General features: G+C 44.4%; 1 protein-coding gene across 9 annotated transcripts in view; it reads right to left on the bottom strand.

The window, feature by feature from the left end:
• ATXN7 (ataxin 7) overlaps positions 1-14,307 on the bottom strand; it is a 199,049-nt gene that overhangs the window by 158,486 nt on the left and 26,256 nt on the right. The window contains exon 1 of one of the 9 annotated variants that reach the window (XM_049863241.1): positions 6,934-7,619. The exons of the other annotated variants lie outside the window; for them this stretch is intronic. The gene's annotated coding sequence lies outside the window, so the exon portion shown is untranslated. Of the gene's footprint in view, positions 1-6,933; positions 7,620-14,307 lie in introns of those variants that run through there. 9 annotated transcript variants of the gene reach the window in all.

Below are 14,307 nucleotides of genomic sequence, written 5' to 3'. Positions count from 1 at the left end.
CCTACGGGGCAGTTCTACTCTGTCCTGTAGGGTCTCTCACTATGGGTAGGAATAGACTCATTGGCAACAGGTTTGGTGTTTTTTTGTTGTTGTTGATTTCTTTTGAGTGTAAATTCTTTTGAATTGCTTTCTGATAACTACAACAAAAATAAAAACTCTCATGTTAAAAAACAAAAGGGCAAATGTCATCAGAATTTGTTATAAAATAAGATCCTGTGACATGCCCAAGGGTTCAGAAACATTCTCTTTCCCATGGCTTTAAACAGAGAAATGTCCACACTGCTGCATGGACAGCATCACGTCGACTTTTACAGAGAAAATGGCTCGTTGTCTAGGAGTCACATCTTTACGTCCTTTTAAGGCTGAGAGTCTTGTTGCAATTTTAGGCATAATCTGGATCTCCTCTTAATACGTAAGTGAAGAGTCTGTCAAATTAAGCAAAAACGTATTAACCATGATGAAGAAGAAGTAGGATTCACTGAGTCGGTCTTGTCTTGAAGCATAAAAGTATGAACTTTCTTTTTATTCCTTAAACCGTCTTAAACTCTAGGCAGATCATCCAGCCTGGGGAGGGAAGGGAAAGGGCTGGAAGGCAGGCTCTCCAGGCAACGCCGCGAAGCGCATTTTGACTTGATTCTATCTAAGCTGGAGCTCGAAAAAACAGAAGCCTTGAAGGCCAGCTCCAGTCTCTCCATTCCATATATGACAGGACGGAGAACCAGGAGAGGTTTACCCCAACTCGTGCATTTATTCAATAAACACATGTTGAGTAGGTGCTCCATGCCAGACACTGGGCCTGGCAGTGGAATCCACAGCACACCCAGCAGGGCCACCTGACTCCCAGGGTGAGCTTTTCTCTCTCCATTCCTTCACCCTCAATGCAAACAGAAAGCCCACAGACCTAAAGCTGTCCACGTTTCGTTCATTTGCCTTCCACGGTGACCTTGGGAAAAATATGAACATGTTGCTAATATTGTAAGGTGGGAAGGTTCATGTAAAATTTCGAATTCTCAGCTTCTCTTGGAAAATCCAAAAATCTGGCCACAGGGGCCAGGTCTCCTACATGGTGAGAACTGGCTGATGGTGGGCTGTGGGCTGCCACTGTCACTTGCTATGTCCATTCATCCCAAAGCCCCCTCCTGGCTGCATCACTTATTCTCCTGACAGGCCTGTCTCCTGTAGGCAGCTATGCCTGGGGCCCCAAGCCTATACTGTTTCTCTAGTCTCTGCTCCCAAATGAAAAGGCACAACCAAAAACTCAAAAAGCAGATTACGTGCCAACTGTAGACATACTCTCTAGAAATATGAATTAACATGGTCCCTGCTTGGATTACTAGCTCTGATCCTACCCCAGTCCCACCTTGCTTTCACCGTGACAGGCTTTCTCCCTGGCAAAGCAAGACTGAAACCTTATATGCTACACAACCTATCTCTTCAGTGGCACTACTGGGTATCCCCCTCTTCAAACATCAGCCAGAGCTCCTGTGCCCACAGAGCCACAGTGCCTGTTCACAGAGTCACTTCACTGAACACCAAATGTGAGTCTGAAAACACGGCCGCTGAAGAGGGACCCAAGACCCATGACTAGGAAAAGCTTTAGTAATTCCGGGTTTCAGAGGTACGTTTCAGTACCTACAGCCAGTCCTAGAGTTTTCCAGACCCTCGTGCAATTCTTCACATGCAGTCTTAACATGTTTTTAAAGCTGCCTCCTTCTTCTGGCAGCTTCTACATACCTGCACACATTCAGTCAGTCTCCTCTCTCCAGCCGCCCCTCACACCCTTTGCCATCTGCAGACTCACGGTTCTCCCATCTAAAGCCCCATCTCTCCCAGGCTTCACTGAGGTTAGCTGGACTCCCTGTCCTTTTAGCTGAGGAGGGAGATCGGCAAGCCATTTCCCTACCAACTGTGCCTGCAGTATACTACTTCACCATTAGTCTAAAAGAGAACTAAAAGTATAGTAATATTCCCACCATGTCACTGTGCAAAAACCTGGGCAAGTCAGTAGATTTGCCAGTCCATGTACAAGAGCACATGACAGCAGTAGTAGCAGTGACGGCAGACGCTTACACGCATTTACTGTGTGCCAAGTATGGGCACAAGAAAGCCCTTGACTTGCATCCCTATAGTTAACTGTCCCAAGCCTACAATGTTGGTAATCTTACTATTCTCCTTTAACAGAAAAAACTGAGGCTTGTGAGATGAGGCACCATGGGGCAGAACTGAGGCGGTCACATACTAGAGCTAAGCCTCAAGCCATTTCCTCCACCACCACCTGCCACGGCAATTCCCATCTCTGGTCCTCTGCACCTGCTGTTCCTTCTGCCTAAAATTTCTTTCTTCCTACCTTCCTGGTAACTCGCATCCAGCCTTCAAAACCTAGCACAGATGAAACCTTTTCCAGTCATCAGTTCACCTCCTTAAGTTGGCTTCCTGGAGGCAGGTCCTACAAGGTTCCATCTTGTATCCCTCAGGCCTGACATTCAGTGACAATAAATAAATGCTTGCTGAGCTGAACTGGACTGAGCTGCACCACAGGCTCTGACAGCTACCCATCCTCCCCAGTTAAAACAGGCCTGGGGCGGATAGTCCTGCCTTGCTGAGGACTTGCAGTTAGCCCCAAGGGATAAGGAGCTGTTCCAGCACTCACCCTCATCCTTCCCAGCCAAGCACACCTTCAGACAGCAACACCAGGGCAGGCGGGAGGGCGGAGAGCTAAGTTATAGTCCAATGCTCCTGCTGTACTCCTAGCTGGGGAGCAGCCTGTGGCGGTGGCCGAGGGACGGAGAGGATAGGGTCTCCCCCTAATACCCGCCCAAAACACTCCGAACCAAACCAGTAGCTGTTGAGCCGACTCTGCCTCGCGGCGACCCATGTGTGTCAGAGCAGGGCTCCCAGCGACCCAGGTGTGTCAGAGCAGGGCTCCCGGCGACCCAGGTGTGTCAGAGCAGGGCTCGCGGCGACCCAGGTGTGTCAGAGCAGGGCTCGCGGCGACCCAGGTGTGTCAGAGCAGGGCTCGCGGCGACCCAGGTGTGTCAGAGCAGGGCTCGCGGCGACCCAGGTGTGTCAGAGCAGGGCTCCCGGCGACCCAGGTGTGTCAGAGCAGGGCTCCCGGCGACCCAGGTGTGTCAGAGCAGGGCTCCCGGCGACCCAGGTGTGTCAGAGCAGGGCTCCCGGCGACCCACGTGTGTCAGAGCAGGGCTCCCGGCGACCCACGTGTGTCAGAGCAGGGCTCCCGGCGACCCACGTGTGTCAGAGCAGGGCTGCACCCCATAAGGTTTTCAGTGGCTGATTTTTTGGAAGTAGATCACCAGGCCTTTCTTCTGAGGCACCTCTGGGTGGACTCAAACCTTCAACCTCTTGGTTAATAGCCGAGCACGTTAACCGTCTGTACCACCCAAGGACTCCTGATATTCTGCCAGGGGAACATTACTGGCCCAGGGCTATACCCCGTTGCCACCGAGTTGATTCCAACTCATGGTGACCCTACAGGACAGTGGAGAACTGCCCCCATACAGTTGACAAGGAGCGGCTAGTGGATTCGAACTGCCTACCATTTGGTTAGCAGCTGAGCTCTTAACCACTTCGTCACCGGAGCTCAAGCTCATGGCTACAGAGTTTTAAAATTCACATAATGTCCTCAGTCATGTTATCCTTTGCTAGTCTAACACAGTCCTTCAGGAAAGATGTTTAAAAAATGAACAGCTAGCAAGTATTTACCTCCGGGGTCATACCTGTAAGATTATCAGTACTAACGACAGCTTTCCCTGAGAGCCTGTACTGGGTCAGGCCCTGTACTAAGCACGTCACATGCACTGTCTTGTTTAATCTTCATTATGCCCTATGAAAGGAGCCCTGGCGGTACCATGATTAAGTGCTTGGCTTCCAACCAAAAGGTCCGCAGTTCAAAACCACCAGTGGCTCCCCAGGAGAAAGATGTGGCAGTGTGCTTCAGTAGAGATTTACAGCCTTGGGAACCCTATGGGGTTGCTGTGAGTCAGAATCAACTCCACAGCAGTGGTTTTTGGCATCCTTCCTCTTTAAATATCAGCACCTACCAACAGGCTAGGTAGAGCCCTGGTGGCACAGTGGATAAGAGCTACGGCTGCTAACCAAAAGGCTGGCAGTCTGAATCCACCAGCTGCTCCTTGGAAACCCTATGGGGCAGTTCTACTTGGTCCTGTTGGGTTGCTATGAGTCGGAATCAATTTGATGGCAATGGGTTTTTTTTTTTTTTTTTTTTGGTTGTTAGGCCAGGTAGATCGTTACAAATTTTATTCTCTTCTCTAAAAGATAAAGGAAAAACCCCTCCTCTTCTACTAAGCCTTTCTAAGTATTTTTTGTGACAGAGATTGTCAGTGCTCACCGTATCATCTTCCTGGACACACAATTAGACTCAATTTCCCAATGTTCCTTGCAGTAAGGTGTTGCTATGTGACCCATTCCTAAGAGGTGAAGGAAATTTGACCCACACAAAGCTCCCTTGCTTCATCCTCTGTCTCTCAAACTCTGCTGGCCAAATGGGGAGGGATCCAAGCACCCAGAGAAGGGCAGGGCCACAAAATAGAAGATGCCTAGGCCCCTGAGCTTCGCTGCCAACACACACAGCTGTGAAGCGAGAGGAAATGAATATGCATCGTGTTAAGCTACTGAGATTTTGGGTAGCTACAGAAATTAAAAAAAAAAAAAAACTCTAAATACAGTATTCCACCGCCCATCTATCAGTTTGTCCTACTTTGGTGGCTTGTCTGTTGCTGTGATGCTGGAAGCTATACCACTGGTATTTCAAATACCAGCAGGGTCACCCACAGTGCACAGGTTTCAGCAGAGCTTCCAGACTAAGGAAGGCTAGGGAGAAAGGCTTAGTGGTCTACTTCTGAAAATCTGCCAAGGAAAACCTTTCGGATTACAACAAAACACTGTCCAACTTGCTTGCCTGAAACTTGACGGATCTGAACATGCCGGCAATTCTGAGGGGGCATTTTTCTGTTGTACATGAGGTCCCCAGGAGTTGGAGTCAACGCCATAATAGCTAACTACAACCCAGTACTATTTTTGTTATTATCATCATCTTCTTCTTCACTATCAACAGCAGGAGGTTTACAGAGTGATGGACAGGGTAGTAAATCTTTTATATACATTATTCACTTATCACTAGGAGATAGGTATTATCTCTATTTTACAAGTAACAAAGCCAAGGGTCAGAGATCAATAATGTTTTCCTCCTTTGAACATTTATAACATTTGCTTGCTGAAAGATTTATTTGGCAATTAATTATGTATTGCTATTATACATCTTGCATTGACGGGTTAAGCAATTTTCACTCTTGCAGTTAGTTAATTTTTGTTGTACGTATAACTTGTTTTCCTTTCCTGGATAATAAACTGCTAGGAGAAGGAAGGTGGGGCTTAGATCTCTACATTCCACGTTTCCTCACACATTGCTTCATAAGTACCTTCCGTAAACTAACCACTTACAGATAAGAATGTACTCTTTAAACACAGATTAGCAAATTACAGTTTTAAAAAAGTCATTGCTACGTGAATATTCACAATAGGCGATAAATGGTTTTTACTTTTATGTTTTGGGTAACAGGCCTCTTAAGTAAATCTGACAGAAAGAATTGGCTTATTTGCTTTAAGGAGTTGCGCAGTATGCCGTTCACTTCCACCCCTTGCTTAATAAGGACCATTAATGTACTTTTCAAATTGTAATTCACAAGTGAGTGTACATAAACACGCAGCTCAGTGAGGGCATACAGTCTGGGATGGCTAAGTGACTGTCTCCCATCTCCTCCACCCCAATTAGCTGCTTCACCTACAATCAGAAGCTGCCTGGAAAAAACAAGTGATCAGAAGAAAACCTTTAAGCAGGTAAGTAGAGGCCGATTTTAATTACAAAGAATATTTCCTGAGAAAAAGTCTATCTAAAAATATTAGGAACCAGAGCGAAATGAAGATTAATTGCCAATTAGAAGATTATCCCATTCATAAAAATCAGTCCCGGCATGACCTTCAGCAACAGGACCGCTGGGCTGCTGAGGAAGCAGCACACAGCCTCGCTGGCACTGTGGTGAGCTGCAGAGCCGAGCCTTGGGACTGGCCCTCTGTGTGCTCCGCGCCCCAGGTCTGGCCACGTGGGATTCCCTAGAAGCATGATATAGTACTGTAGCCAAACACAAACATGCCCTCCCAGAGTATTTCCTATACTTCACTAGAAAACAACACACCAGCTTCTGAGGAAGACTCGTTCCTTCTGAGGCCGTGTTCCTAGTCCTTGCCTATCCGTAGAACTCCCATTTCCTACTCAAGACATTCAAAGAGTCTTATTAACATGATGCAAAGACTGGCTTTCGTATGGTGGCAGTTCACACTAACACATAGGGCAATTCTGTGTCTCCATCTTCACATTATCTAATTAACGTGAATATCTCAACGACTGTTCACTTCCATACCATTCTCCAAAAGTCCTTCCCTTTGAGGGATTCTTGTAAGATGAAATGAAACACAAATGTGCTTATTTGGTATAATTAGAAAGCAGTATATATTTGGTTTCTTATTCCTGCTCAGTAGTCAATTGTAACATCTATCTCGTTGACAGGATAGGCTTTTCCTGGGGTAATTTTCCCTTCAGCTGCACAGTATCGTCCTTACCAGCAGGCAATAAGGTTAATGCTATAATCAGCTATTACGTCGGCACATTCAACTTTAGCTGCTGTTCAAATATAGCAACAGAGTATAGAACACCCAAGCTAGAAAAATACGCTTCTAAAAATTAGTGAATCAAACTCTGGGTAACAACTTCTTTTAAAAATATTCTTTAAAAATAAACATTTTTTAACATAAATACTTTTAAATAAAAATCTTCTTAAACGGCGAGTGAAAAAAAAAAAGCCAATATCAAAAGATTACATACTGTACGATTCCACTTACGTAACATTCCAAAAATGACAAATTACAGAGTTGGGGACCAGGCTGGTGGCTGCCAGGAGTCAGAGGTCACGGGAGGAAGGGGAGAGGGCGTGACTATAAGGGTAGTGAGAGGGAGGGGTCTGCAGTGATGGACTGTTCGGTGTCCCAGCTGTGCTGTGGTTATAGGAAACTGCACACGAGATAAAATGACACACAACTGTACACACGTTTCAAGCCAGTACTGACTTCCTGGTTTTGATAGCATACCATAGTTACGTAAGATGTAACCAACAGGGGGGACAGGGTGGAGAGTAACCAGGACCTCTCTACACTATCTTTGCAATATCCTGTGAGTCTGTAGTTGCTTCAAAACAAAAAGTGAAAAAATACCGAAAAGTATGTTGCAATATACAGATATTTCACAGAATTATCTGTCCAGTTTGAAAGATCTAATAATACCCAAGCCTATGCAAACATATCTTACCATCTGATTTTTTGTTTTGTACACAAACGGATGACCACCCATCTTGATGGAGGTGAGGAGGGTGTGGGGACAGATTGGCCTTAGAGCTGCATTGTGCCAGGATGCTCACTGTGAATGGCAGTGTCAGGAACTCCCAACACTGTAGCAGCCGATATCTGGAAGTCTTACAAAGGAACAGGTATGTGCAAAATAAGAACAAGCAGTTAAAGACTTCTAATATCTTAAAGTCTGCAAGATTTTGCCATCAAAAAAATAGGCAGCCATGGAACACCATACTTTAAACACATAGCTTAGAAATAAAAAAATATGTTTTGAGGTTTCTGTATGCTAATCAAGATCCCATTGAGCATACGATTATATGTAATTTGCAAAATACATTATAAGACTTATATGATTACCACACAATAGATTTTTTTTCCCCCCACGTACACATGGCAATAGTTTCTACAGTTCAAACGTCTCTCTGGCTAAATTAATATAAATTGCTGCAATATGCCAATAATAAATAAGAGACCAAAATAATTCTAGAAGCTGGGAGATGCAAATTAAACAAAGGCAATGAAAGTTATTGTCACTAGGGTTTCAGACAGAGATCTTTTTATCACTGATTAAAACGTAACATTCTGGGACTTATCAAAGACACAACTCCCAGATCCCCTGTACCTCACACCTAAGCTGGCTCAGCACCGGTTCATCATGACTCAGAATCTAAAGAGAGGTTGGCAGGACTTCATAAATACCTTCCTGTTCGCCACTCTCTACAGTGATGCAATTTGACCTACATTTCCAATGCCCACTGAAACTTCCTGGGAGGGGGAAGAGGACAGTTTTTCACTTCTCCTTCCCTCTGATTAACTAGGACAGCAAATGCCACTCAAGGGATTGCTACTGGGCAGAAGGAGCAAAGGGGAAAAAGTCATGGCAGTGGGAGATTCCACAGGAGGACGTTCAGAAATACCGCATCCTCTGATCCTGCAAGCAAACTGCCCTGGCTTGACAAGACGGCAGCACGTAAGACTTGTCCCACTTTATGCCAGAATCGGCCCAGGACACAGGGCTGTTTTATTCTCAGGGGAATCCCAGCACAATGAAAGTTAAGTGTGTCTCCGCCATAGCCTTTTTTTTTTTTTTTTTAATTAACTTTTAACTTCAGAATAGCTTTTGCTTTATGGAAAAGTAGAGAAGACTGTACCAATAATCCCTATGCAGCCCACACCGGGCTCTGCCAGCTGTTAACCTCTCATATCAGTGTGGTAATCTGTCATTACAGTGAACTGACATTGACACAGTATCCTTAACTGGAGGCCATACTTTATTCAGATTTCCTCAGTTTTTCCTGATGTCCTTTTTCAGTTCCCAGTTCCCACCCAGGATACCACATTACATTTGTCATGTCCCCAAGCTCCTCTAGGCTGTAATCATTTCTCAGACTTTGTTTTTTTGACGACCTTGACAGTTTTGAGAAATACAGATGAGGTATTTTGTAGAAACTCCCTGCAATTCTCTGTCCACTCTCTGTTTCATCATTACACTGAGGTTATGGATTTTGGGGAGGAAGGCCAAAGAGGTAAAATGACATTGTCATTGTATGGTATCAATGGCATTCCTCACTGTTCACGTTAACCTTGATCATCTGGCTGACGTAGTGTTTGTCAGGTTTCTTTGGGGTAAAGTTGCTCTTTTTGCCCCTTTTCATTCTTTGGAAGGCAGGCACTGTGCACAGCCCACTCTTACAAGGACTGGGAGTTACAGTCTTCCTCCCTGAGTGGGCAGTGCTGTGGTCAGGTGCTGGCACATCGGTTCCAACTCAGCGACCCTGTGTACAACAGAACGAAACAGTGCCTGGTCCTGTGCCATTTGCACAATTGTTGCTATGTTTGAGCCCACTGGTGAAGCCAATGTATCAATCCATCTCATTGAGGGTCTCCTCTTTTTCCCTGATCCTCTACCTTACCAAGTATGATGTCCTTCTCCAGTGACTGGTCACTCCTGATAACATGTCCAAAGTATGTAAGACAAAGTCTCACCATCCTTGCTTCTAAGGAGCATTCTGGCTGTGAGTCTTCCAAGACAGATCTGTTCTTTTGGCGGTCCATGGTATATTTGATATCCTTCACCAACACCACAATTCAAAGTAGTTACATAAATTATCTGGAATTCTTCTGCATGGGAGATATATCTATTCTCTCCTTTTAATTATTTATTTCATCATTTATTTATATCGGTAGTACTCCCGAATGTTTATTTTAAAATTATTTTATTTCTGTATACTACATATTATTTATATGTATTTACATACATTTACCTTAGTTGTTGTTAGCTGTCAGGCCCCCGACTCATGGCAAGCTCATGCACACAGGAATGAAATACTGCCCAGGCCTGCTCTATCCCCATGATTGGTTGAGGATCAGACCATAATGATCCATAGGGTTTTTATTGGCTGATTTTCAGAAGTAGGTAGCCAGGCCTTTCTTCCTACTCTCTTAGTCTGGAAGTTCCACTGAAACCTGTTCAGAATCACAGCAACACACAAGCCTTCACTGCCAGACAGGTGGTGGCTGCACATGAAGTGCACTGGCCGAGAGCTGAACCCGGGTCTGCAGGGAAGGCAAGAATGCTACCCACTGAACCACCGCTGCCCTCCTATTTACATTAGATTGGTATTTTTTTTAAATAGATTTTCCATGTTTACACTGTATGTTTTATTTTACATTTTATACTTGGGACTATAATCCAGTACTGTTATTTAGTTGCCATTGCAAGCTCTTTCAGTTGGCTTCTGTGTCCCTTTGACATACCTCATCATTGCATGTGAGTTTGTTGCTGACGTTTGTTTTGTTTTAAAGCAGTTTATCACTTTCAGTCCCATCTTGCATGTTCCCTGCTTCAGCCCTAGAATCAGCCATTTCTGGTCCCTCTTATTAGAGAATGGTATTTGTCACGGATCGAATTATGTCCCCCCAAAATGTGTGTATCAACTTGGTTAGGCCATGATTCCCAGTATTCTGTGGTTGTCCTCCACTCTGCGATTGTAATTTTATGTTAAAGAGGATTAGGGTGGGATTGTAACACCCTTACCAGGTCACCTCCCTGATCCAATGTAAAGGGAGTTTCCCTGGGGTGTGGCCTGCACCACCTTTTATCTCTCAAGAGATAAATGGAAAGGGAAAAAAGCAGAGAGTGGGGGACCTCATACCACCAAGAAAGAAGCACCGGGAGTAGAGCGTCTCCTTTAGACCCAAGGTTCCTGAGCAGAGACGCTCCTAGACCAGGGGAAAATTGACAAGACCGACCTTCCTCCAGATATGACAGAGAGAGAAAGCTTTCTCCTGGAGCTGACGTCCTAATTTGGACTTCTAGCCTACTAGACTGTAAGAAAATAAACTTCTCTGTTAAAGCCATCCACCTGTGGTATTCCTGTTATAGCAGCACTAGATGACTAAGACAGGATTCAAAACCAACGTCTGGGCACCGGGTCTTGCCAGAGTCTTTTAAGGTTTGACATGATTTTTTTTTTTCTTATATGAACTGCTTCTATTGTAAACCAACACAATTCTCTCTTTCAGTGTCTTTGTCCTGTAGTATAACATGGTAAGTCATGGAGAGGATGTCTGGTAATCAAACTACCCACTGACTAGCCACCTTTCATGTTCGATATGACCAGTAAATGCTTTATCATAATGATGTTCCTGAAAGGAAATGAGACAACAATGAAGATGGTTTTCTGTTGTTGGGGTGGGGGAGGGAGGAGGGGATCTAGGATTGAGCGCTGTGTGTCTGCTGCGTTCTGTGGTTCAGATCTCGTCTTTTCTTCCCTCACTACCATTAGACCCTGTTGCTTTAAGGTCAGCTTTTAATTATTTGGGCTAAGAGAACAGACGATAACTTTTGGCAGCAGCTACGCATTCCTATTTATGGTCTGCATATGGTTTGCACACTACCAATCAGACTGACCACAAGGACAGAGCCAGGAGCTTCTCAGGCAGTGGAAGCACCTAGTGGGGGAGGAAACAGGTTTCTAGAGATAACTGGGTTGCAGAGACTAGTGCTAATCCCATGCAATGCACACTGGGCAATTCTTCACCCCAGGCTCCAACCATCAGTTTGTGTTGAATTAAAAAAAAAAAAAAAAAGGCTACGCTAATATAATCTTGGGTGACTTCAGACTTTTAAAAAAAAAAAAATAGGAAACAGACTGAGGCCAGCACCTAATAACACTTTTCTCTGTCATCTTCTTCTCACTCAGTCTAAGATTTATATCCAGTAAACATATATTGAGCCTCTGCTATGCACCAGGCAGCACTATGCCTGCTGCTTCCAATTTACTCCAACATATATTCGAAAAAGACTAAGGGCCCCGTTCCACTTTTCCTGACAGTGATGGACAATAAGTCAAGCTTTTGTTAACGCTGAAGGCACAAAATGGTTTGGAGAAGCACATGCTTCAGCGTCTACACCTACAGCTCTGGTAGTGTCTTAGTCTCCCAGGGAGAAGGCGTGGACATGCACGGAAAACAGGGTGCTGACATGGGGGAGGGGTTCACAGTCCCATCACCCACTGCTTCACACACACCTAGGAGACACTAGGACTGCCACTCAGGTGCTTCACTGCTTAGAATCCCAATTCTGCTATCCCGGTAAATTCTAAAATCACCAGCTTTTAAAAATGCCAATCCTGGTGTCCCATACCATCTGTCTTTGATAAAACAATGCGTATTCACTCAAGAGGCATTGGGCCAGAATGTACAGTAATATCAACAATAACAGGTAATGCTGCCAGAAAGCTTTATTTGTACCAGGCCCTGTGCTAAAAGCTTTACTTAGATATTGCACAACAAGCTTGTGAGGTAAGTGTTTTAACTATCCCTAATTACCAGGTGAGAAGATTGAGGCTAGAGAGGTTAACTGTGCAAGGCTCACCTGGGCTAGGCAATCTGCCCACTCACAAAACCTAACCAGAATTATACTAAAAAGATGAACATAAAAATCCATTCCTTACCCCGTGTTGCTGGTTCCTTTTCAAACATTATGGTGCCAAGTGCTACAGAGGTATGAAAAAATCAGCTACAATGTGTCCTTTGATACAGAGATGCAGACTGGGAGAAGGACTTCAGACACTTGTCTACTAAATGGACTCCAAATTTGAATTTCCTGTTTCCAAAATATTTTCAATGAATAAAGCCCATCAAGGTCCTCGGCAGAAAGCAACTCTGGCCCAGTCTGAGGAGCTCTGTCACCCCAGGTTACGCCCTCAGCCCCGCCAGGCGCTGCAGTCAGACGAGTGGCTGGAAGGCTCCCTGCAAGCTCTCTTGTCCCAAGGCACCTGCACTAGAGGCCGCTTCTAGACGCCTCACCTTCCTCTTTGGAAAAGTGGAGCTAATCCCATGTTCTGATTCCCTCAAATGCTGCAAGAGATCTCCTGCTGCGCGCTTATCAAGGTCAACGTTCTCTGCGTGAGCATCTGTATCACCCAGTACGAGGATCTTCTTCCCTTACAGGTTTTACCCCCAGGACAACCACATAAAGGCATGGCTGAGGGCAATCAGTTTTTGGAATTAAACCAACCTGGGTTTAAAATCCTGTCTTCTATTTATAAACTGTGTGACCGCGGGCAAGTGGCTTCACCTGAAGATTACCGTGCGTTAATGCAAGTACAGTGCCTAGCACACAGTAAGTGCGTAACAAGTAACTGCTGCTGTGATCAATAAAAGGAGCCCTGGTAGTGCAGTAGCTAAGCACTTGGCTGATAACCAAAAGGCCTGCAGTTTGAACCTACAAGCCACTTCCCAGGAAAAGGTGTGGCAGTCTGCTTCCATAAAGGTTACAGCCTTGGAAACCATATGGGACAGTTTCACTCTGACCTACAGGGTCGCTACGAGTCAGAATCAACTCGATGGCAACAGGTTTGATTTGGTTCTGGGTCTGATCAATAAAGTTATGGATTGAAACAGACCTCTTTTGTTTTTTCTTTGTAAAACATGCCCCTTTTTAATTAGCTGAAAATCTCTTCTTGTGTTTCTAGATTGGCTGTGTAAAGGTCTTGCTAATTCATCCCACCTTAGTTAAACAGATCGGAAGGAATAATACGCAAGGACTTAAAAAAAAAGTTTCATTTTCCTTTTGCAGCTTAACCTTAACCACAAAAACCCATTTCACCCATTTGTGATTAAAATCTCAAGTTTTATATTTTTGGATAAATCACTTGTCTAGTTTGTATGCATAATTTTTAAAAATCTTAGTTTAATTTTAACCAAGAACAAAATGCCCCAGCAGAAGGTCTTTCAATGATTTTCCAATTCTTCTGAGAACTGTTCAGATTCTCTCTTTGGATACTTATTACTCTAGTGATGGTAGGATAGCCAGACTATTTAAAGAGACAGAACTGAGTCGCAGTCAATAGTTCACATGCTTTAAGGTTTATTTTGAGATTTCAGGAGATGAGGATGATAAGATGATAATACTGTTGTAAATGGCTTTTAATGTATCATATAATTTAATCCTTACAATAACTCTTAAGAGGTAGTTTTTGTAATTTCCCTATTTTACAGATAAAAAGCTGAGGAACACGTCATATAGCCAGCAAGTGGCAGGGGCTAGCCTTGAACCAGGCAGGTTAACACTAAAGCCCAAATTCTACCCACAAAAGCCTGGGCAGAGGTGATCAGTTTGTACTGGCTAGTCATTGCAAACCATTTTCTCTTGGGGCTGACCTCCGTGTCCGTGAACTAGCTAAGTATAAGGGAGAAGTTTTCCTTTACGGTATGCTATATATAACCATCGGAGGAATGTACAATTATTTCAACATTTGAAAAGAAGGCATCTAATAGAAAATGAAATTTAAGATTGCTTCTGCTAGTTTTAGTCTTGGAGCCCTGGTGGAGCAGTGATTAAGGTCTTGGCTGCTACCGAAA

This window comes from Elephas maximus, chromosome 20, assembly GCF_024166365.1.
Source record: "Elephas maximus indicus isolate mEleMax1 chromosome 20, mEleMax1 primary haplotype, whole genome shotgun sequence".
Lineage (NCBI taxonomy): Eukaryota > Metazoa > Chordata > Mammalia > Proboscidea > Elephantidae > Elephas > Elephas maximus.
Note: the sequence above shows the minus strand (reverse complement) of the source record. Positions and strands in the feature narration are given on the sequence as shown.